A 24,158-nucleotide genomic window follows, 5' to 3' on the forward strand; every position below is an offset into this window, starting at 1 on the left:
ATATATAGATATACCATATATATACCATATATATACACTATATATAGATATACCATATATATACCATATATATACACTATATATAGATATACCATATATATACCATATATATACATGATATATATACAAATATATATATTACTTATTTAAGCAAATTTATATCGAAGTCCCTAAATTGCCAAATCAAAAATTAAAATATCCCTGGAGTTTATTTGTACAGACCTAGAGGAATATGTCTGTACAAAATATGTTACAATTTATTTTTCCAAAGTACAACTTAAAAATTGAAGAAATAAATATCTTTTTCAGCCCTTAGTGACAAATGTTTTATCTTTATGGAAGGCACAGGGAAACTGCAAATCAACAATTTGTCCTGAACTTGATCATTTCTGTCCAGTCTTATATTCAGAAAAGATAAGATTCATCAATGTGTATATTAGCACTTTTATGTTTTGTGATAACATGCAATATATTCAGTATAAAACTCAAATGTATATTATACCTTTATCATTTCTACAATTTAGTAGTTAAAAATAACTTGACCCACCCACAAATTTTCTGACAAAATATGACTGCTGTATATTCTGTTATACACCTGTGACTCATTTGGAATATTCATCAGCTGAGAAGATTAAAACTACGATTACTTCAAATAGAAGGTGAAAATCTCCCTTGGTTCTAATAAAGCATCTATAATGTCCTTCAAATCTGTGGTTATAAACAAGCTTGAAAAAAAATGTAATTTATGTGGTTAGTTGCTAAGATGTCTTTTATTCTGGTTACCACAGTCTCAGTAACTTACTTTAATTCCTCCAAAGAATACAGAGCACATGTATATTATATTTTAAAGATTTTGGGTCAACTTAACTGCTCCTGAAAACTAGCAAATTAAATTGCAATAACAACCTAAAAATGAGCAAAAACTTGTTGAATTAGGTTAAATATGCATTCAGAGAAAAACAAGAATCCTAAAGAAGTACTGAATACAAGAAAAATTAGTTTTTAACTATGCAGTATTTAGCTCTATTGTCATTTTAAGAGTTAAAGTAGTGCCAAAGTAATTCTAACTATGGTAAACACTGCCATCTAGAGGACTTTTATTGTAATGCAGAGCAAAACAAAAATACCTAAAAGTGGGAAATGTACAGGCCTGTACTGTAGTTTTGTTTTTTTAATAGATTTCTCAAATCTGACAAAATTATATATTTCAAGAAATTAGCTTAACTGCAACAGTAATTCATTAAGGAATTATTTACTATGATTTAGAATATCAATACTAATACATTGTCAAAAAATTATTTGAAATTTTTTTATTAATCATGATGTTGTTATACTTGTCAGTAATCTAATTTTGATATTATAAACAAACTATCAGATAAGATATATAGTCATATTCTTGTGAGAGATAAATAAGAGTCAATAGCTAGGAAAACCAGAAATACAATCATGTTTATATATCTATAATAATAAATATTTCTTTCATAAAAGCAACTAAATTACCTGTACTATTCTTATTATTTCTTCCTATCTTTCCTCTTTTGATGTGAATATTTTTCAGTCCTGTTACATTAACTTACATAATGTGCTGATTTCCAAGGTGGTGGCTGGGCCTCTGTGGGGTTACTCAGGACCTACAAAGGTGTTAAAAGAGAGGTACCTTGCTATGTTTGTTTCCTGTTTAAATAGAAATACTAGCACATATACAGTTTCCATTGTCAAAAATCAGTGAACAGGAAAAAACATATTTTTTTCTATGACAAATTTTCCGGGGACCAGTAGTATCTATTTTTAAGTTAAGTGAATATTAGACACATTTATAGTAAAAAATTATAGAAATGTTGCCTAATCAAATTTATTTTAACATGCTCCCTAAATTTCAGATAATGAGTGGAATTTGTGAAACAGTCTACTTCTTATGAATTGTAACAAATGTTATGTGTATTTGCAGTTTTTTTAGATGACTAGAATTTTATTTTAGTTTTAGTATCTTTTTATGGTAGCCCTGCAGTTAAAGAGCTAGAGATTACAAATTTAATTCTGTGCTTAGAAAGAAAAAGTATAGTGTAAATTTCAAATCAATTCAAATAAGACGGATATGTAGCATTAAAATGTAATTCTGTCAATTTGCTATAAAGCTGTGGAGATGCCTATTTAAGGGTGAAATCTCTGACAAGTTAAAGTAATTTTTCTTCTCATAATTTGATGTTTTAATTACACTGAATATCCATAAGAATCTGACACAATTTTATTTGATTATAATTTCACATTTATGTGAGTAAGAATTAGAGTTGATGATAGTGATGGAATTTTGACTAGTATAATCATCGTCGTATTGAATCTGGTGTTTCAATTGTAAATGATTACTGAGGAGAAAGGAATGAATTAAATCATTATCAATGAACATACCTATAATAACTTCTGTTTTATTAGAGACATAGTTTTGTATTATTTATATCATACATATATATAATATACATGTATGATCACTGTGGAAAACATATATGGAAGAAAATAGGATATAAGAGGAGTAGAAAATGTAAAATTTTTAAACATCTCTGAGAACTTCTTAAATTTGATCCTTGCTTGCTTTTTTACTAAGAAAACTTTCATGTGTAGAGAAATAGTAAAATCTTCTCTCTAGATTCAACAATTTTAAATATTTTGTCCAATTTCTTTGATTCCTCTTTCACATATTTGCTCCAACATTTGAAAGTAAAGTATAGGCCGGGCGCCGTGGCTCAGGCCTGTAAGCCCAGTACTTTGGGAGGCCGAGACATGCGGATCACGAGGTCAGGAGATCGAGAGGATCCTGGCTAACACCGTGAAACCCCGTCTCTACTAAAAATACAAAAAAATTGGCGGGTGCGCCTGTAGTCCCAGCTACCCGAGAGGCTGAGGCAGGAGAATGGCGTGAACCTGTGGGGCGGAACTTGCAGTGAGTCGAGATGGCGCCACTGCACTCCAGCCTGGGCGACAGAGCGAGACTCTGTCTCAAAAAAAAAAAAGGTAAAGTATAGATCACATTACCACAAAATCATTCAAAATAAATCTCCGAAGAGTAAGGATCATTGCTTACATAACCATGATATTATTAGCACATTTAAGGAAGTAATAATAATTCCATAAACATCATCTTATATCTACAGTATTTTAAATGTTTAGAAATTTATTTCTAAGAAGTTGATAGACATTTGTGTTTTTTTTCTTCTAAATCCAATCTAGTCTGATCACATTGCCTTTGTTTTTCTCCTTAGTTTCTTAGTTTAAAACAGTTCCCTCCGTTTTTTTCCCCATGACTTTGAAGTTCTGATGAGTTTAGAAAAGTTGTAGGGTAGAGTCTTTCACAATCTGGATTTGCTTAATTGCTTCTTCTTAGGATATTAACTTGATTCTCTGTGACCTGTATTTTTGTCAACTAGAAATTAGGTCTTAAGCGGTGCTAGCCAATAAAAATATCATTTGTGGCTGAGTGCCATGGCTCACACCTGTAATCCCAGCCCTTTGGGAGGCTGAGGCGGGAGGATCACCTGAGGTCAGGAGTTTGAGCCTGGCCAACGTGGTAAAACCTTGTCTCTACTAAAAATACAAAAATTAGCCAGGCATGGTGGCGGGGGCCTGTAATCCCAGCTACTCGGGAGACTGAGGCAGGAGAATCGCTGGGAGGCAGGGGTTGCAGTGAGCCGAAATCATCACATTGCATTCCAGCCTGGGTGAAAAGAGCAAAAATGAGTCTCAAAAAATATATATATATATTTGCATCACTTACATGATTTTAAATACTTTAATAGCCACTTTCAAAAAATAAGGTGAAAAACCATTTTAATAATGTATTTAATTCAATGCAATATATCCAAAATACATCATTTAATATTATGTAACTAATATAAAAATTTGATATGTTTAACTTTCTTTTTTAAAAGTACTATATTTACAAAATGTGATGTGTATTTTACCCTCATAGTACATTTTAATTTGGACTAGTCACAAATCATATGACTATCATGTTGCCTATCACAAGACTAGGTCTTAATTAGATTACAACTGAATATTCTGGGTGATAATAGTTCATAGGTGAGGTTGTATTCTTCATATTCAATGACACCAGGGGACTCATAATGCCAGATTGTTTCACTGTTCATGATATGACGTATGGTCATTTTATTAAGGAAATAACTGCAATTCCTTGTATTGTAGAGGAGCTTTCTGCCTTTCAGTGAATAAATGATTTGTGGGATGCTGCATTGATTCCAAATATTCTGTCACTGGACAAACTTGCACCAATTAATTCTGACATCCATTGATGACCTTCATATGAGCCCCTGAATTGATAATTATATTATGTGTGCCAAAATAAAGATTTCCTAATCCTATTTTTCCTTCTTTGTTTTATTTTTTGAGACAGGATCTTGCTCTGTCACCAAGGCTGGCATGCAGTGGTGTGATCATAGCTCACTGAACTCCTAGGCTCAAGCGACCCTCCCACCTCAGCCTCCAGGGTACCTGGGATTACAGGCATGCACCACCATGGCTAATTTTTTTTAGTTAATTTTTTTTTTTTTTTTTTTTTAGGGAAGGCATCTCCCTATGTTGCCCATGCTGGTGTTGAACTTCTGGCCTCAAGTGATCTTCCTACCTTGCCTCCCAGAGTGCTGCGATTACAGGTATGGGCCATAGCACTGGCTTCCTTCTTTTACTAGATGTCACTCTTCGTAGAGAAAAGCTTTCCTCTTTCTCTTTTTCTCTTACCCTTGCTTTTTAGAAAATTCCAAATAACCAGATTTTTAAATTCCAAATACGCCTTTCTATTTTCTGAGGGTTTCTTTTCCATAGTATCCTTTTTCTTGAATGCAAATTTTCCTCAAATTATTCTGAGTGCACTAGATAGTTCTTGGTTTGGTTTAATTTTGAACTCACTTTATGAACCTGGTCCAGGCTCAGGATGGAGGCAGCCAGGATCCAGAACTCATGCCTGGGAGGAGAGCCAATCCCTGATCAGGAGTACCCATTAAGGACGGGACTTCTTTATTGTCAGACTGAGATTTCAAGTTTCTTTCATACACATCAGCTAGCATAACCTTAAGTCACATATAGTCTTTCTTACTCTCCAAGTTGTGAGTCTTGGATTATTCTAGGTTTACTCCCAAACTTCCTATACTCTGAACTATAGTTTTCTTTGCTTTGTCTGTATATATGCTTCCTTTGTTTTTTGATCCTCTAAATTAATTGAAGCTTCAGATCTACTTATTGACTTTTGTACTCTTCATTCTTGTGGTTTTTGCCTTACTGTAATTGTGAGAGGGTTTTTTTTGAAAGAGTTAAACGTGAAATCATTCTTCTACCTGAGAAAATAAGTTTTATATGTGCACAGAGACATGCACATCCACATATATAATCTGAATAAATATATCCCAGAAATGGGCCGGGTGTGGTGGCTCACAACTGTAATCCCAGCACTTTGGGGGGATGAGGTGGTGGATCACCTGAGGTCAGGAGTTCGAGACCAGCCTGGCCAACATGGGGAAACCCTGTCTCTACAAAAATACAAAAAAAATAACCAGGCGTGGTGGTGTGCACCTGTAATCCCAGCTACTTGGGAGGCTGAGGCAGGAGAATAGCTTGAACCCGGGAGTTGGAGGTTGCGGTGAGCCAAGACTGCCCCATTGCACTCCAGCCTGGGCAACAAGACTGAAACTCAGTTTCAAAAAAAAAATAAAAATAAAAATAAAAAAAATCAATTCCAGAAATGAGTTGCTTCAATTACATTAAAATGAATACAGTATCACCTGTGCTGGTTGCCCTTGGAACAGCCTCCAGTCATCTGATTATTTCTCCCTTAAGATGATAAATTCAGCATACAATTTTCTTTGTTGTTTTTGCATGTAGAATGCATGGACCAGAGAAAACACTTTAAAATCTCACTTCTCATTGCTCTGTCACAGCTCCTTGTTCTCTCCCCGGAGCTATTGTGCATCCCATTTCCCTTGGATGAAAAGTAATATTCAGCCTGTTGTTTGGCAGGAAAAGTACTCCTCAGTCATAGTACAGGAGATTAGAGACGTTTTTCCTTGCTTTGCTGTTCAGCAGAGATTAATTCTTAAAAGAAAGACCACCAACTTGTAATTGAGCTAGTGAATTCACTTCAAGGTAAGTTTCTATGTTTGCAAAGCCATTTAAGGAAGAGCCTCAAGAAAAGGAGTCTCTGTGGCTCCATTTCAGTTGCTAGGGCTTTTACTCTGTGCTGAAAAGGCTATAATCATTGCTCATACGTGCAAAGACAAACTTGAAGAAAAGAGAGCAACGGAAACAAATCAAACAAACAGATGCTCCCCACCCCAGGGTCAGAAGTGTCAGGGAGGGTGTTAGGTTTCCCCTGAAGGGGTGGTGTTCCTTCTAAGTTCAGCCCTGCCATGTTAGAGGCAGCTCACCCAGTCCTAAATCAATATTTCCTTTAGTAAATTGGGAGTACAGCCCACTGGGAGATGAGCCTGCAACCAATCTGAGAGTCATCTTCAATGACAGGGTGAGGTCTCAGCATGAACTCTCATGGAGCCCCAGCCTCCTTTGATGTTTCTGCCTCTGCTTACCTAGTCCAATGTGTGTGCTGGTTTTTCTTTCAGTCCCCTACTTGTTCTGAAGCCTGTGAGGAATTCCAGCCAGCTTGGCAGACGCGCTGAACCACCTTCTCCTGATGTTAGGGTCTCTTCTCGTTTCTACCCCACCATTTTGGAGTCAGTCTTAATACACACAGAAACAGAGAAGTCAAATACTGTCACTGGCCTGATTTTGAGAAACTTTGCCATCCAGGAAATAGACAATTATTTTACTTGACTGATCATGTTTCTTGTGTATTTTGATTTGGACTTGAATTCATCAATTTGCCTTGGATATTAACATGTGTACTGCTTACCCTCTTCATAGCCATTTATACTTCTGTACTTCCTGGGGAATTCTTTTCTTTTCTTTTCTTTTTTTTTTTTTTTTTTTGAGATAGTGTCTCACTCTGTGAGCCATGCTGGAGTGTGGTGGCGCTATCTCGGCTCACTACAACCTCCACCTCCTGGGTTCAAGCGATTCACCTGCCTCAACTTCCCCAGTAGCTGGGACTACAGGCATGCGCCACCACACCTGGCTAATTTTTGTATTTTTAGTAGAGATGGAGTTTTGCCATGTTGGCCAGGCTGGTCTCGAACTCCTGACCTCAGGTGATCCACCCACCTTGGCCTCCCAAGGTGCTGGGATTACAGGAGTGAGCTACCACGCCCGGCCGGAATCATTACTACAACCAGACTGAACATCAGATATGTGTGCTGTCTGCTGTCTGAGATGCCTGCCAGACATACCTTCAGCTTCCTTCCATCTTTTTCCTTCTTTTCTCTTTCCTCTCTTCTTTATGAATATTAAAAAAAAAAATTGATTGGGGTTTCCAACGCACTGTATGTCTACGCACCCCACTGCTCCAAATTCATATAATGAAATCCTAACCCCAAGATGGTGGTGTTAGGAGGTAGGGCTTTGGAGAGGTGATTGGATCATGAGGGCAGTGCCTTCGTGAATGGAATTACTTATTATAAAAGAGACACCAGAGAGCTCCCTTGTCTTTTCTGCCATGTGATGTTACAGCAAAAAGACTGCCACCCATGGAGAAACAGGCCCCCCGATCCATCCAATCTGCCAGTGCCTTGATTTTGGACTTCTCAGCCTGCAAAACTGTGAGAAATAAGTGGCTGTTGTTGATTAGCCACTCAATCTGTGGGAGTTTGTTACAGCAGCCCAAAGGAACTAAGACAGAGTTGTCGTGGTTTTCCAGTTCATTTAAGGGCATTATCATTTGGCGTTTAAATTTACTGAACAGATACTTCTCAGATTCCTTGCCTTTTAGTTCAAGGGATTCTTTCCCTTTAATTTTATCACTTAAGAAAGATAAATTCTTATACTTTAAACAAACAAGCAAAGCTAAAAGTCCATAGTTCATTATAGACAAGCTTACTCGCAATTTGAAGAGTTGTCACCAGCCTGCTCTGATGCCTAGTGCTGATGTTTTTCTTAGGTTTCAGGATTGGGTCCCAATTCAAGACACATGTGACATTGCCATACAGTAGCCAGCAGGTGTATAAGCCACACTCTTGCAACACAAAATTAGAAACGTAATACAACTCTGTTGGGTAAAATAGTAAAATATTTTACTATCAGGTTTCTATACTCATCAGGTTTCTAGCATTCTATTAACCTTTTATGCGATATAAATCATGCAGCATAAACATGGTTTATTTTTCTCTAAAAGTCCTTTTAAAGTTATGGAAAAAGAACCCAGGAAATTATGTATACTTGAAAAAAAAATGTAATTTAAAATATGTTTATTACTAAGACTTTGTAGTTTAAGACATGTACAGAGGAATTGCCAAGTATCAATTCATTCTTAAAAATATTCATATTGGATAATTACATTGATTTTTCTGTTTTCCAATTTTCACCGATTTTGTTTTTAAGGTATTTTTATTTTTTATATTGTAAAATGTCAGTATGAGTTATATTTGCTGTTTGCAACTCTAATAATTTGTATGACTCCAACAAATTCATTTGCCACTTTGTTTTTAATTTACATTATATGCCTGCTTAAATTCAAACCCCTAATAACTTGCTTTCAATGGCTGAAAATTAGTGAATATTTTCTCCAAATAACTCAAGCAAGTGTGTTGTGAACATTTTAATAAATCCAGGTTACTAACATGATTACTCAATTTAGTATGATATGAAAAGAATTGTTGCCTTTTCACGTTAGTGATTAAATCTCACTTTTAATTTAATCTTGTTTTTAATATTCTTTTTCTCCTCCAAAATGAGGTATTCATGTATGAAAATGTTTTTCACAGTTGAAATATCTTCTTAAATTATAAAAGCTATATGAACTCCTTAGGGAAAAAGAAAATCCTAACAGTATAATGCAGAGAGTGGACTGACTCCTCTCATGCTCTCTTTTCTATATAATCCACCTCACCTGCCAACAGATTGGTGTATAATAACGCTGGACTCTCCTAGGCTCTCCCCTTCTCCACCCCACACTTGAACACACATAAATGTCCATATAGATATTCATAGGTATTTTAAATGGACAACTTTGTATGGAAATGCTTAGAATCCAACTTTACAAATATTGGTGGGGGCATTGTATAAAATTTTATTTGTAAATTGTATCTCAGTAATGTTGGAAAATTTTTTTAGAAGAAATTCATTCTCATGTACTTTAGTTTTTTCTAAAAATCCATGTTTTGTTGACCATCATAATGCATACTTCTTTGTTCCCTTTGTCTCTTAGGGAATAAACATCTAGCACAGAAATTGTTAGGCCAAAGGGAATGCATATGATATATTGATAAACACTTCCAAATTGCCTTCCACAGATAGATACCAATTTAGAGATGTACTAATAGTGTACACTGAAATCTTTTCTAACATTGAGTATGATCAACGTTTCTTAATTTTTATGTCTGATGGGCAAATTTTTTTTAACTTTTTATTTATTTGATCATTAGAGATTTATAAATGATGCATATTATTATTTGTATTTCTTTTGGTAGTTGCCATTTTTCTATATGTTTATATATGTTTAACTGAAATGTAGAAAATAACTTATTTTAAATAGTAATACTGTCTGATAATGCAACTATTTTTGTCTCTTATTTCCTTTTCATCTTTGATATATCTTTGTAATAGCTTAAATTTATATATAACCAAATCAAAATTGTGTTTTCTTCTAATCCTGAGTTTCAGCTCATAGCTACAAGAGCCTTATGCATCCCAAGATCATTTTTTTTAATTTACTAGTTAAACAGGTTACAAGCTTTTAAACATATTTGTATTCATTTTCTTTCATCTTTATTGAACACGGCAATAATAAAATCCAAATTTTAAACTTGTATGTCCTAGTAAGGAATGTTCTTCATACATTTTTACCAGAAATAGACTTTCCAAATTATCAGAGATTTTGAAAAAAGCTGATATTGCATCCAAGTCAAATTTATATAACATGCCAGATATTGAGAATCCAGAACAAATAACATAATATTTCCATCCTCCAAAGGATAAAGGTAGATAATGGGAGAGAGAAGAAAAGGCTTCCGTAAAATGGTAATTTCTATGTCTTCTAGTAGTATTTTCCATGAAGTATTCTTCAGCGCTCATCAGAGGATAAACATCGAGAGAAATGTGTTCTATTGTCAAATACATTTGGAATTATATATATATATATATGAGTTTTATATAATATATGAGCTTTATGTAATATTTCATATGGTAATATGTTTTATTAAGTACCAAAACCACAAAAAACAAAGTATGTTTCCCAAATTTATTTATTGATGGAGCATTTTTACAAAGAGGCGGCAACTAAAAATAGTGTTTCAAAAAAAATACCTATATTATATTTATAATATATAATTAACATATTTCATGTAGTGTATATATGCATGCATGTGTGTGCATTATATATGTGTGTTTGTATGTTCATGTATGTCTTTATATTAAACTGATTAATCTGGGAAATCATTACTTTCTACACTACTAGGCTCCAGCAATGGAAAAGTTCATCAAATGCTTTAATATTCATCTCAAAGGCATTAATTTGAGAGAAACAAAAAATGAGTTCCAAAAGCTTGCATTTCAGAGCTAAGCTATAGAAGTCTGCAGGGTCTTCTATGTGAGAGCAAGTGGAATCATCACTCAAAAGTCTATGCCAAGCCAGGCGCAGTGGCTCACACCTCTAATCTCAGCACTTTGGAGGCTGAGTGGGGTGGATCATTTGAGTCCAGGAGTTTGAGGCCAGCCGGAACAATATAATGAGACCTCATCTCTATAAAAAATGAAAAATTAATTAGCTGAGCATGGTGGTGTGGACCTGTAGTTCCAGCTACTCAGGAAGCTGAGGCAGGAAGATCATTTGAACCCAGGATGTTGAGCTTGCTGTAAGCTATGATTGCACCAAACTCTATCTTAAAAAAAAAAAAAAAAGTCTACACCAGCTTCAAGTGATTAATCACCCCTTCTCCCCAGCACCAGGCACCTGGGTGGAAGCTGAGCAGGTAATCAGTCTTTCACTATGTGAGTGAATACCACGTGTAATCCCACAGCCAAGGAACTACTTTATCTACTCCTTTGTCCAGAAATATAACTTGTCTTTTATAGTAGCCTATCTTCCCCTAAAAGTTCAGTGGGTTTGATGACCTTTGAGTCTGAATCTTTGCTCAGCCTATCTGAACTACCCCACCTGACCAGCCTTCTCTATTCAACTATGCAGAGCACTCATAAACCGCTCTGTGGACCTAGAGGAACAGAAGGGCTGGGAAAGGCACAGGAGCCCAACACTTGCACTGTATATGCATATTTCTGTGCCCATGAAATGGCAGTCCAGATTAACTCAGTACTTTCAGTTGAGCAAGAATTATGGATTCTTCCTTTTCATGTCTGACCCAAAGTTAGTCTTCTAATCCCCACTGTGTTGTATCACATTGTGATATATAGTGATAAGATTAGAAGGCAGATAGGGATAAAACTTGTCAATTAAAACTACCTCAGTCTTTTCTTATTTAAGAATGGACATTTTACCATTTACTTAATCACTTCAAACTTCAACTCTATAGCAGTTGTTTCTCTCCCACCCTAAGCTTACATTTTTTTCCTGCAATGCTATTTTCCCTTTCCTCATTTCTTTAACTTTTCCATGGCAAGGAACCCTCAACTAAGGCATCCGTTCATCCAGAAAGCCTTCAATCTTTCCCAGGAACCATTCTCTTTTTCCCCACCAGTTTCTTTGGTCACACATATCCTCTCATCATTCTGTCTTCTTCTATCTCACCGAATGTCCTCTATACATATTTATCAATATGTATTCTCTCTATGCATTTTCTTTGACCCAATAAAATAAGTTCTCAAGGATATGTGTTTTCTTCTTTTCTTTTTGGATTCTCTGTGGTTCCCATCATAGTCCTGGTTACCTAACAGGCACTAAGTAATTATGTGGTGGACAAATGATTTTGTGAATAATGTAAACACTCCGAAATATTCGCACAGCAAACTTGAAGACTTACATAGAAAATGGAACCAATGATTAGGACCTACTCAGTCATTCATACTACTTTTCTGATTTCAGACTTTCTTAACAGTTTCACCTACTTCTAGCCGCAAATCAAAAACCACAATGATAACCACTGTCCTTATTCCAATTGTTTCTTCCCATGCCTGTGAAGAAAAGGGTAAAGTAACGAGGTCTCAGAATGACATGAAAGCTTGAAGGTCTGTAATTCTTCAAAGTGGCAGGGCCACCATCACTTAGTTTCCCTATTTTTAACCTGGAAATTGGCTTCATTTTCCTATTTTCACCCTGAGTAATCTCTTTCTCACTGGAAATATTAAGGGACACTTTCAGGAAAGCTGTTAAACCATAGGTGAAATTGTCCTGATTCTTAGCAAAATTTATCAAGTCAATAATTGTTAATGTAATGTAATGTGTGATGCAAAGGTGCTAGGACTTAGATATGTTGAATATAGTTAATACAATGTCATGCTTTGTATTTTGAAAAAGCTGCTCTTGGTCGTCATATTTCAATCTCCAATTAGGTTTTAAAATAAACCTAATTGTAGGTTTTTATTTTTTTTTTGCTGTACCCTTTTTAAAAATATAAAGGCTCATAAGGTCAGGGACACACACAAGTTTAGAACAAATTGTTGGGCACATATAAAAGTGATTCTTAGCCAGTCTCAGTGGCTCATACCCGCTATTTGGGAGGCTGGTACAGGAAGATCACTTGAGGCTAGGTGTTCAGGTTCCACCTGGGAATCATTGCAAGATCCTGTCTCTAAAACAAAAACAAAACCATACACACATACAAACAAAAATAAGACAAGCCCGCGGTCAAGTTCCAACAGTATCTTCTCAAAGAAACCTTTCTTTACATGGCTTCTCACTCTCTCCACCCTTGGGAAAAACAATTCACCATTGAACACAATAACGACCACTTACTGAATGCCTGGTACATGCTAGGCACTCTACTAAATACTTTACAAATGTCATCTCTCAGGTAATCCTCTTCCCAGCTCTAGGAACTTACATCTTCATTTTGCAGGTGAGCAATCATATTCAGAGAGGTTAAATGATATGACAGATTCATGCAGCTTGTTTGTGACAGAGCAGGAATTTAAAATAATGTTCTCTTCAAAGCTCAGTCTATTTCTCTAAAACAGACTGCCTTGCCAATCTGTAGCAATCAACTCAATATATTATACTTAGTTTACTTGTTAAATTCTAAGTTTTTAGTTTTAATTTTTTAGTGTAGTTATTCCATTTAGAAAATGTTTAAAACTGTGTGGACTGTGCTTAAGATACATATATTTATTACTTTATAAGACTTGTCAACAGCTGTATAAACCAAAATACTACATAAAAAGAACTTCACAGTTCTGAATACTTATAGCTAGTTTTTTGTTTCCTAGTTTTAATTTTTACATGTACTTTAATGACTTCTTTGTTCTTTCTCTCTGTATATTCATTGTCTCTTATTCAAACATGGTATCCTGTGATTATATAGCATAAGTAGATTAAAAATGTGTTGAAGTCTTTGCTATAGTTTGTTTAATGAAATAATTAATCAAATATTTAATCTTTGGATAGTGATATTCTTGCCTCACTTCAGTGGCTCTCATTCCTATAACTTATTTTAGTTTCATGGGTATTATCTTTTGTGCTGGTCAAGTTAATTTTATGAGTCCTTTTTTTTAACTTTAAATGTAAATGTAATATTCCTAGAAGCTGCGAGAAAACCTCTGTGTAAGAATCTTTTACAAACATTTACATTCTTAACTAAACGTATATATCAGTTGATAATATAAGTTAGCATATTTAACTTGGCAATTTCAAATATCTAAGCTTTCTTGCCTTTAGGCTTTCTTCAAGTGTAAGACATTGCAACTCAAAAGTATGTATTTTTGGAAGCGACTCATCATCATCCCAGAAAAAACTGCAGAGACTTTGTATATTTAAAGGAGAAAATTCCAAACTATTTTTGCCTTGAATAATCTTTGTAGAAAAATGATTTTTAGTGCCTTTGGCAAATTGTCACAGGCAAACAACCCTACTTCTCAACTTAAAAAAAAATGTGAAATTTACCAAACTTAAAAGCCTTTTTCTAGGACTGTGTCCATCACTGTAATGGGGCAACACATCAACACATGTACCTCTTCTAGAGGACTACAAAGGCACAAATCACATCCGCTTTCCATTATAGAGCCTTATCTCTAATTTCTAGAAAGGATGGTGAATTTCAAGATCATTATGAAACAACAGTACTAGAAGAAGGCGAAGAACCACTACAAATTATATTTGCAATAGGTATTAACTGCTCCTGGACACTACTTCCTTTTTACAAAGCAAATCAAATCCAGTTCTGGAACCTCAAGTTCTAACTCAATGAGAAGCTCAAAGACATACATGCATGAATGCACATTGGATTAACCCCAACTGGGACTACTGTGTTCTATGAAAAGTGGAGAAAAGTATGCAGGTTGGAAAAATGCCTCTAGGTCATCATCCATTGTGGTGGATATTTTTTCAGTCACCATGTAAAATATATATCTCTTTGATAACTGTGATATAAAAAAAAATCTGAAAAGACAGTATTTTAAGGTAACATTAGAGATTACTAAATAGGCAGTTACCAAGAATTTGGAGAAAAAAATGCAAGGATAAAATTATTAAAATATAATACCATACAATTAACAAATACTTCCTTCAAGAATACTAATTAAACTTATCCTGAGAGGAGCAAATGAGTTAAGTCTCATTTGCATACAGATTTCTGTTTGTTAGGATGCAACAAAAGGTAGGATTAGGGGACATTTATCGAACTGTATATATTATGGAAAAGAAAGCAAAACTTTTGTAAGTGGAAATCACTTTGGTTAATTATTAGAATTTTGGTTTGGTTGTTGTTCATTTACTTTGTTTTAGGAACAGGGATGCAGTTAGACCTACAGCATTGCAATATCTTTGGAAAAAAACAGTGTTGAAAAACCAAAGGATTACGGGAAATAAGGAAACAATTGCTTATGAATACAAAATTAAACTAAAGTCAATGAACGTAGATGAGAATTAAATAGATGGATTGAAAGCTGTGAACAAAAGAGTTTCTAAAAATTGCTTATGAGACCATTATCATTTACTTATCTTAATAATAAGATTATTATTTCTTATCTTATTATTAGAAATAAAAAGATTTCTAAAGTGATTAGTGAGCCTGCTCGATTTTTAGGTGTCATTAAATCTTCAGAAGAATGAAATGACAGAATGAGTAGCAAAATCTAAAGATTATCATGAGATTATATGGAGGGAAGAGAAGTATATGAACTTCACAGTAGATAACATAAATACCTATACTAGATATAAGAAAATGACTTCAGTTTTAATTTGATTCTTTATAAGTCACTCTTATTCCAGGATAAAAGTGTCATTATGTGCTTTGCTTTAAATATATCACAATAAAATAACACAGTATGCTGGCATATTTGAGAATCCTAGATGGAGAGACGTGAACGCAAAACTACAATATTATTCTACACTTGCATAAAACACCCTCAGACTTGAGATATGCATTTCTGGAAACTGCACTTCAGGCAAGAAATTACTACATTGAGAAAATCCATAATGATGCAATAAAATTATTAAAGCAGCAGCCCCCAACTGGTCAATAGATGATGCTCTAAGCATCCCTAAATCACTGCCCGCAAGGCCATAACTTCTGGACTTTGATTATGGAGCAAACTTCCCTGTGACCCTTTTTGAAAATCCAGATAGTATCCCCCACTAGAAACCTAATGTATTAGAGTACCCTGCCGTGTGGACTTAGCTTAGATGTCTGTGTTTTATAAAGTCCCCCACAGAAGATAATCACAGGATATAAATGACTAATCTATTGCTTACTAGTAGTTCTTGTTAAAGTTTGAACAAACGGAGTGAGAACATCATAATCAGCACCTTAGTCCTGCTCTCCCTTCTCTTCATAGGCATACAAAAATTACTAGACCAGTGAGGACCAGGGCCCTGCCTAGCATGTGTGTGTGTGTGTCTGCGCGTTTGTGCATGTGTTTTCAACTCCTAAATAGTTAGCATTACCACAAACCAGCTTTCAAAATGTATTTCTTACATGAATAAATAAATTACTAAAGACTTCTATGAGCTAAACACTATATTAGGCCCTTGTGCATTATACCTTGCACTTTTTAAAGCAATTCTAAAAGGCATGTGATATAATTCCTAGGTTAGGGTAAAGATGATCAGAATCCACCTTTCAGTTGTGTGAAGTCACACAGCTCATGAGTGTGTGCCCCGCCAGCATCAGATCACTGATCTTCCCTCCACACAAGGGATCCCAAGGCTTCAAAAAAGCAAAAAGTCCTCTCATTGCAAAAGCTTGAAGTCTCATGAATTATGGAGGTGAAGCATTTCTATATAAGTAATGATTTTAAAAAATAAATTAGGATTCTTCAACCTGGAGAAATAAAAATGAAAAAGAAATGTTATAAAATCCATAAATTCAAAAATATTATGAGAGGATGGACATGAAAATTTTCAGTAATCCGAGAATGTTTGAAGAGGCTGTCCCCAGAAACTCACAAAAGATACTTTTTAGAACTAATAAAAGATACTTCTGCATTATAGAGTTAGTTATAAAACTTTGGGACTTAAAACCCTGAAAATGCTTCATTTTGAAGATCTAAATGAATCTGAAGAGGACAGAGAAAATTCCATAGGTGGAAAACCCTAACAAATTGAAGGGAAACTAGGACTTGAAGGCAGATGTGGGTCTAAAATATAATTTGTATTAATGAAGTATCTCAATATTTTGAGTCCAATTTCTTTGAAGTTCCAGAACTCTCAATTCTCTGCCTCTTATCTATCTACTTAAAAAAAAAAAAAAATTGAAGTTTATCACAGTTGCTGTTCAAGTAGGAAAGCTAAACCAATGCTGTAGTTCCATGTGAGTAAAAATATATATTATACTAATGTTGGAATGAATGCTTAATGATGAGCTCAAGTTATTAATACAATTATATTAATAAATTAATGCAATCTACATCTTACTGAACTTTTTAAAAGACAAGGCTATGAATATATATATTTTTGCAATGAGTTTTATGATAATAGGATAGGATTTTAATCAAATAATTACCCTTAACCTGGAGAAATTTTGCCCCCAAGGGACATTTGACGCGTTTGGAAGACATTTTGGATTGTGACAACTTATCTAGTGGGTAGAGGCCAAGAGACGCTGCTAAATATCCTACAATGCATGAAATGGCACCTACAGCAAAGAATTATCTGGTTCCACAGTAGGCAGGATTCTAAGGTGCCTCTGAAGATTTACATCCCCCTCCCAGAGTTCACACCCTGCATAATCCCTGAACTGGGAATATAATGAGATTTCATGCTTATGATTGTTGTGGCACAGTTGAGTTTAAGGTAGGGAGGTAAACCGGTATGAGCCCTTTAAAAGAGGATAGTTTTCTCCTGATTGTCACCAAAGTGGAAATGAGAGAGAATCAGAGCATGGGAGGCATTCAACACAAGGGAGGTTGTTGTGGAGATTTAAGGAGCCATTGATTAGGGATCTGAGAGGAGCCTCTAGGAGCCAAGAGAAGTCATTGGCTGACATCCAGCAAGGAAACAGAGACTTCAGTTTTACAACAACAAAAAATTGAATTCTGTCCATAAGAGGAATAAGCTCAGAAAGTACCTTGACCCACTAGAGGAGAATGCAGTCCAAGCCAGAGCAAAGATCCTGGCCACACCATCTTGAGCTATGAGCTAAGAAACAGGTGTTGTTTAAAGTCACAAAATTTGATTCGTTATGCTGCAGTATAAAACACACACAGGCCCCAAGTGTCCATACTGCCAAGTTTGAGAAACACTAGCTAAAGCATGCTGGTCTAGCACTTCTCAAATTACTATTAAAGGGAGGTTACTAGGTAGTTTTCAAAGAAACAAGAAAATCTTCCCCTGAGGATAAACATTTATTTAACTCAGATCAAGTTAAAGATGTTTTGTTACTGTGGGACATTTTAGAAACTTTAATATCCTGGTTATGTTATGAAGCTACAGGAGAGGAGTTGATTATAAAGCAATTCCAAAGCACATTTGAATAAAGATCTGCTATTCTGGGAAAATGGATTAATGTCTTTTGATTCCAAAATCAATTAATATCTTTTGATTTGATTAGGATCAAATTGAGTCAAATGTACAAACGAAACAAACAAAAAAAGAAATTGATTTCATGGCTCATCTTCCTAATTTCAAACTAAACCAAATGTACCAAAAAAATATGGATACCCTTTGTAATTTAGACTATTACAACAATAACAACAATGTTTTTGTTTGTTTGTTTGTTTGTATTTTGAGACAGGGTCTCTCTCTGTCACTCAGGCTGGAGTACAATGGTGCAATCATAGCTTACTGTGACCTTGAACTCCTGAGCTCAAGTGATCCTCCTGGGTTAGCTTCCCGAGTAGCTGAGATGACAGGTGTGCACCACAAAGCCCATCTAATATATTATATATATTTTGTAGAGATGAGGTCTCGCTGTGTTGCCCAGGCTGGTCTTGAACTTCTGGACTCCTCAAGTGATCCTCCCACCTTAGCCTCCCAAAGTGTCAGGATTATAGTTGTGAATCACCACGCCTGGCAACAATAATGCTTCTTGATCTTGTGTTATTACAGAGGTCTTCAAATAGAGGTCGGGAAGTTCAAATCTACAAAGATACAGTATGTATATTTCAATTATTTGTGCAGGAGAGATGCTAGGGCTGAGGGAAATGCATGTTAGACATTACATCGTGTTCTACTTTTACTAGCTCTGCTACTGTCTTCTTTCCATGGTCATCTTCTGGTCACTTTTCAAGCATCTCCATAGACCTGGAAGAAACTTTATTTTCTCTTTTTCTTGCAATACCCACAGATTATCAGTCTGTTAATAATGCTAACACATGGAGACGGGGAGGGGAGGCATGGTAAAGGGATCTTTTACCTTTCTTCAGACTTCCTGAGTGCGCACTATCTTTCTGTGAGTTTCAAAATGCCCTCATCCGTATTTTCTACTGTGGTTTGGACACTCACTTTGGCTGCACTGATATTTGTGATTGCTACAAACTACTGGACACCATTTCTGTCTGTTTTTACTTCCAGGCTCAACATTGCTTGCAGTAGTATCAGTTTCTCCTAGCCCAGTATCCACGCCTGTATGTGGCTCTACGGTTGAGAGATAGCCAACCTTTAATATATGTTACACTACAGATAGTAACCAGTCACTGCTGATGAGATTCAAACTATGAGAAGGCATTTTTTGAACAATGACAATAACCCTAGCAATACTTTAAGGGAAAACAATTAAATCTCCACCAAAAAAAGGTTTCAAGTATCAGTTAAATAGCTGCGATGTCTGACTTAGTAGAAAATATTTATATTAACAACGTCAATGCCCTCTATTGGTTTTCCACTAAATATAGCTAACATATTTAACTGTTATTATTCCAAAATGATTATTTTTAGCTTATCTCAAAACCATTTTACAGAAGGATTGTTTCTATCTATTTTATACAGAAAACAACTTTAACATGTAGTTTATCGATTCTTTAGATTAGAAATCATTTTTATTCTATGCATTACTTGCTGGTGATTAATCTTCATGTGATCAGAATGAGCCTGCTATTTAAATACTGAATTACACCTACTAAATTGAGAATAATTGCTTTCTACCTGGCATTAAAGGACTTCCGTAACAGTCCCAACCGGCCCTTTACAATCTAATCCCCCATTACCACCCTACACAGGTGGTATACCCTAGCCAAAATAAATTTGTCACCATTTTACACTCTTGTTATACTCCCTAAAACATTTATGTTTATTGCTCTTTTACTCAGAAAGACTTTGATTGAGGATATCCTAGGTTGTATTACAGCAACAGATAGCTCCAAAATTGAAGTGACATAACCCACCAAGTGTCTATTTCTTGCAAATACTTTATGATTAATGCAGTTCATGGAGGAGTAGAGGGGTCGTGGGATTACTGTGATTCACAAGATCCCTGAGACAGGCTGACAGAGACTGCACATTTAATTTTTTCACATTTATTTAGTAATAAAATGGAAAAACGAATATCTACTTTTGCAAGTCTGTCATGAAGATTAAATATGGAAAACACTGTTTGGATATCCCAAAGATAATATTCCTTCTCTCTTTCTCCACTGAACACCTGTAAGAAACAAATTTCACCTCCCATTTGGACTATAGTTATGTTTTTGCCTGCTAAATGTTAAGTTCTTGAGGACAAAGCATATGTCTTTTTTATTCTTGTATCTGCTTGATCATCCAGATGTTGCCAGTAGACTTTTGGTAATACTTGTCGAATGTAGAGAACTCATAATTCTCCAATACCGGAATGGCTTTCTAAGTGTTCTCGGCAATCCTTGCTCTGTATTTAATCTGAAATAGAAATAGAAATAAAAATAAAATATTGAGTGTTTTAGTTTTAAAGAGTCGTATAAGATAATTGCATAACTAATTTTAGCTTTAACTTTTTCCTCCTACAAACCTTTATGAAAGTTTATAAACTGAGAAACTTTTTTCCAAGAAGTATGGATCCCAGCATATAGTAGTTGCTTAATGCATATTTATGAATGAAGTCTGATGCACTTGCAGAGAAACTATACAAGTCCAGAGATATTAATTATACATCTATAAAATATAAATTAATATAGACTTTTGTCAAGAGATTTTTATCTGAGTATCCTAAAAGAAATATTTCATAATCTTGAAGTTAACATTCTTAAGCCACATATGTTTTGAAGTAATTTAGTAATGTTAGGATTTTTATACTTTCTCTTGATATTTAAAAGTCACTTTTATAAGGGGGAGAAGAAATGTTAGAAAGTCATACTTCTACAAACGTTATTTTCAGTCTTTGTGTGACTTATTGAAGTGTCTGGCTTATGGAATGCATTTGGGCTCCATTCCTTACTCCATCAATGACTGCATAATTCAAATATAAAAATATGAAAATGCTTACTTGTTCTGATACAGGGTCTCTTTTGTAACATGTAAGAAAAAATTTGTATAAAATATGTAAGTTCTCTGAAATGCAAAGTACACGCTGTTATTGCTATACTATTGTTTTTACAAATTAGTTTCCTTCATCAATAGTCATGTATAGAACTGGATTAATACTAGTAGACACACTCTTAAATAGAAGGAATATATTATCAATAAGATTATTTCGTCTAGAAACGCAATGAAAGATTCTCAACTACGTGGGAATTTACACACATACTATTATTCAAGTGTGTTGGGAGAAAAATCTTACTCTACTAAATACATTCAGGAACACTTTAAGATGAGATACATGCTTTGAGAATACATTCATATCTAAAATACGCATTTTTCTTATAAATTCCTTTCTTCTTGATATTCTAGGTGTCAACCAATTTTTCACTGGATTTTCAACCCATAAAAAGAAGCTGTAAATTTCAGAAAAACGAGAGTGTAATTTCAAGACGAATACATCACAAAAGTATGAATAAGAAAGAATTGTGTTGTTTCAGCATAGGCAGGTATTCCTGTTAATTTATGGAGCCGTTTGTCCTGCTTGTAAAATTCAATTTTTTATGGAATAGAGAATTATTGCTGCTGTAAGATATAACAAAATGGCTAAATGCCTGAGGGAAATATAATAAGGACATTTGGGTTAGGAATATAATAATATTCAAAAGATTTCACGGGGAAGTTAGAAAAAGTTATCCCAGTTTTCTTTTAATAAATTGAAGCAGAATGCTAATTTAAAGCTAAATAAATATAACAATCTGAATGCTGCCATGCACACAATATAATTTCTTTAAAAGATTTGCCAAATGTATGTAACAATAATTAAAACCATTTATTTATGTATGTATGTATGTATGTAACAATAATGAAATTCCATGACTTTTTTTTTTGTCTTGAATATTTATCCATTTGTCTAATTTGGACTAAATATTAAATATTCCAGTCACTTTAGCTTGCTACATAAAATTAAACAAATAGAGATGGGAATGTCGAAGAAAGAAGATATATACTGTACAGTGCTGGCTGTCCCTAAATATTCATTCTGCCTTTCATTTTTACTAAATGAAACCCAGTTCTGTGTGGTTTAGTGTTGTTCCCAGCTAAACACTTGATTTCCCCAGCTGCTGCCTATCTAGGTGTGGCCTAATGACACATTTCTGGCCAATAAGATGTAAGTAGAACAATGTTGGGCAAGGCACCCAGGAGAGCTGTGTATTCTTGGATTAAAAGAGACAGATTTAGCTGCCATTCCCTTTACTTCCCCTCTCCACTTTTATCTTGTGGAATGTCTTTGTGATGCATAGGAGTGCAGATGCCATGTTGCAATTGAGGATAAAAGTCACATTTCAAAGATTGCAGGCCCCATAGGTAGATGGTGCCTGAAGCATCAAAGACATCTTAAGGCCACTGCTGTAGTACTGGGTTTCTTATTATATGGCAAAAATAAATCACTTTTTCAATCTTGTTGTATTTTTTCCCCTTATACAAGTGTTGAACACAAGAAAAAAAGAAAGGGAAGAGGAAGAGGAGAGATGACAGTAAATCTATGTTGTTTAGAAAGATGAAATGGGAGATTTTAAAGTAGGCAAATAATTATAAATCCTGTCTTCCGTCTCCAAAAATGACTTCAAGAGTTCTGGTTATAACATAATCACTTTCTGGAGTCTAGGTGTTACCAGAAAGGGGTCTGGATCCAAGCCACAAGAGAGCGTTCTTGGATCTCGTGCAAGAAAGAATTCAGGGTGAGTCCACAGAGTAAAGGGAAAGCAAGTGTATTAGGAAAGTAAAGGAATAGAAGAATGGCTACTCCATAGACAGAGCAGCCCCGAGGGCCGCTGGTTGCCCATTATTATGTTGTCGTTGTTGTTTTCTTAATATGCTAAACAAGGGGTGGATTATTCATGCCCTCCCCCCCACCTTTTTAGGGCATATAGGGTAACTTCCTGACGTTGCCATGACATTCGTAACCTGTCATGGTGCTGGTGGGAGTGTAGCAGTGAGGACGACCAGAGGTCACTCTCGTCGCCATCTTGGTTTTGGTGGGATTTGTCTGGCTTCTTTACTGCAAACTGTTTTATCAGGAAGCTCTTTATGAACTGTATTTTGTGCTGACCTCCTGCCTCATCCTGTGACTTAGAATACCTTAACCATGTGGGAATCCAACCCAGTAGGTTTCAGGCTCATTTTACCCAGCTCCTATTTGAGATGCAGTTGCTCTGGCGTAACTGCCTCTGACATAGGCAGGAAGTAAAACAAGAGAAAAGGTGAAAAGGGCATGTGAAATTGAGTCAGCCCTCTGTTAAGAAGTCCTCTCAGAATCCTAAACCACCAATGTGGATTTGGACAAAACAGTCCCATGTCTACCACTGTCTGTAGGGAGATTGAAGAATATGTTTCCTTACCTAGGTACATTGCTTTTACTTTATCATTGTAATATTAATCTTATAAAATGAGATGGGTATCTTTTTTTTCTTACTAGTATTCTCTGGAAAATTTGGGGGCCACTTCTTACTTTCATCCATGTAGCTGTTTTTCAGTATGTATTTCACAGTTTCAGACTATGATGTAAGGTTTACTAGCATCAAACTGCAAACTCAAGTTAGGGCTGGATCAGCGATCCTGAATTCTTGAACAGAAAGTTGGCCTGTTTTTGTCTCAAGAATCCTGACCAAGACAGATTCATGTATGTTCTCTCTCTCTCTCAGTTGAGCTTTCTTAGTTTACGCTTTCACTGAGGGTGAAACTCTTTCAGTTTCTCAGTCATTTTAGGTAATTCTTTTTGGGGTAGTCTTAATTGTAAGTCTCCATCTTAACTTCTCTCCATTCATGTCTTTTAGAAACACCAGACTTTGGTTATTTTGATGTCTTTAAAACATGTCTATAAATTCTCTGATGTTCCTCCTTGGTAGCAGATTCATGAGCAAAACAAATGTTGTGATAAGTCCCTGAGTTCTAGTATAGTTTGTTTCGCAGCTATGGTAACAGGAATACTTAGGGAGATTGCCACTACCTTGTCTGTATGGTT

At 35.2% G+C, this 24,158-nt stretch overlaps 1 long non-coding RNA gene across 1 annotated transcript; it reads left to right on the plus strand.

The window, feature by feature from the left end:
- The first annotated feature begins 1,465 nt into the window (after positions 1-1,465).
- LOC134759897 (uncharacterized) lies at positions 1,466-22,816 on the plus strand. Its single transcript, XR_010136797.1, has 3 exons — positions 1,466-1,653; positions 4,570-4,661; positions 21,506-22,816. It is a non-coding gene; the product is annotated as an uncharacterized LOC134759897 (long non-coding RNA).
- The last annotated feature ends 1,342 nt before the right edge of the window (positions 22,817-24,158 follow it).

Source organism: Pongo abelii, chromosome 14, assembly GCF_028885655.2.
Source record: "Pongo abelii isolate AG06213 chromosome 14, NHGRI_mPonAbe1-v2.0_pri, whole genome shotgun sequence".
In the NCBI taxonomy this organism is placed as follows: Eukaryota; Metazoa; Chordata; class Mammalia; order Primates; family Hominidae; genus Pongo; species Pongo abelii.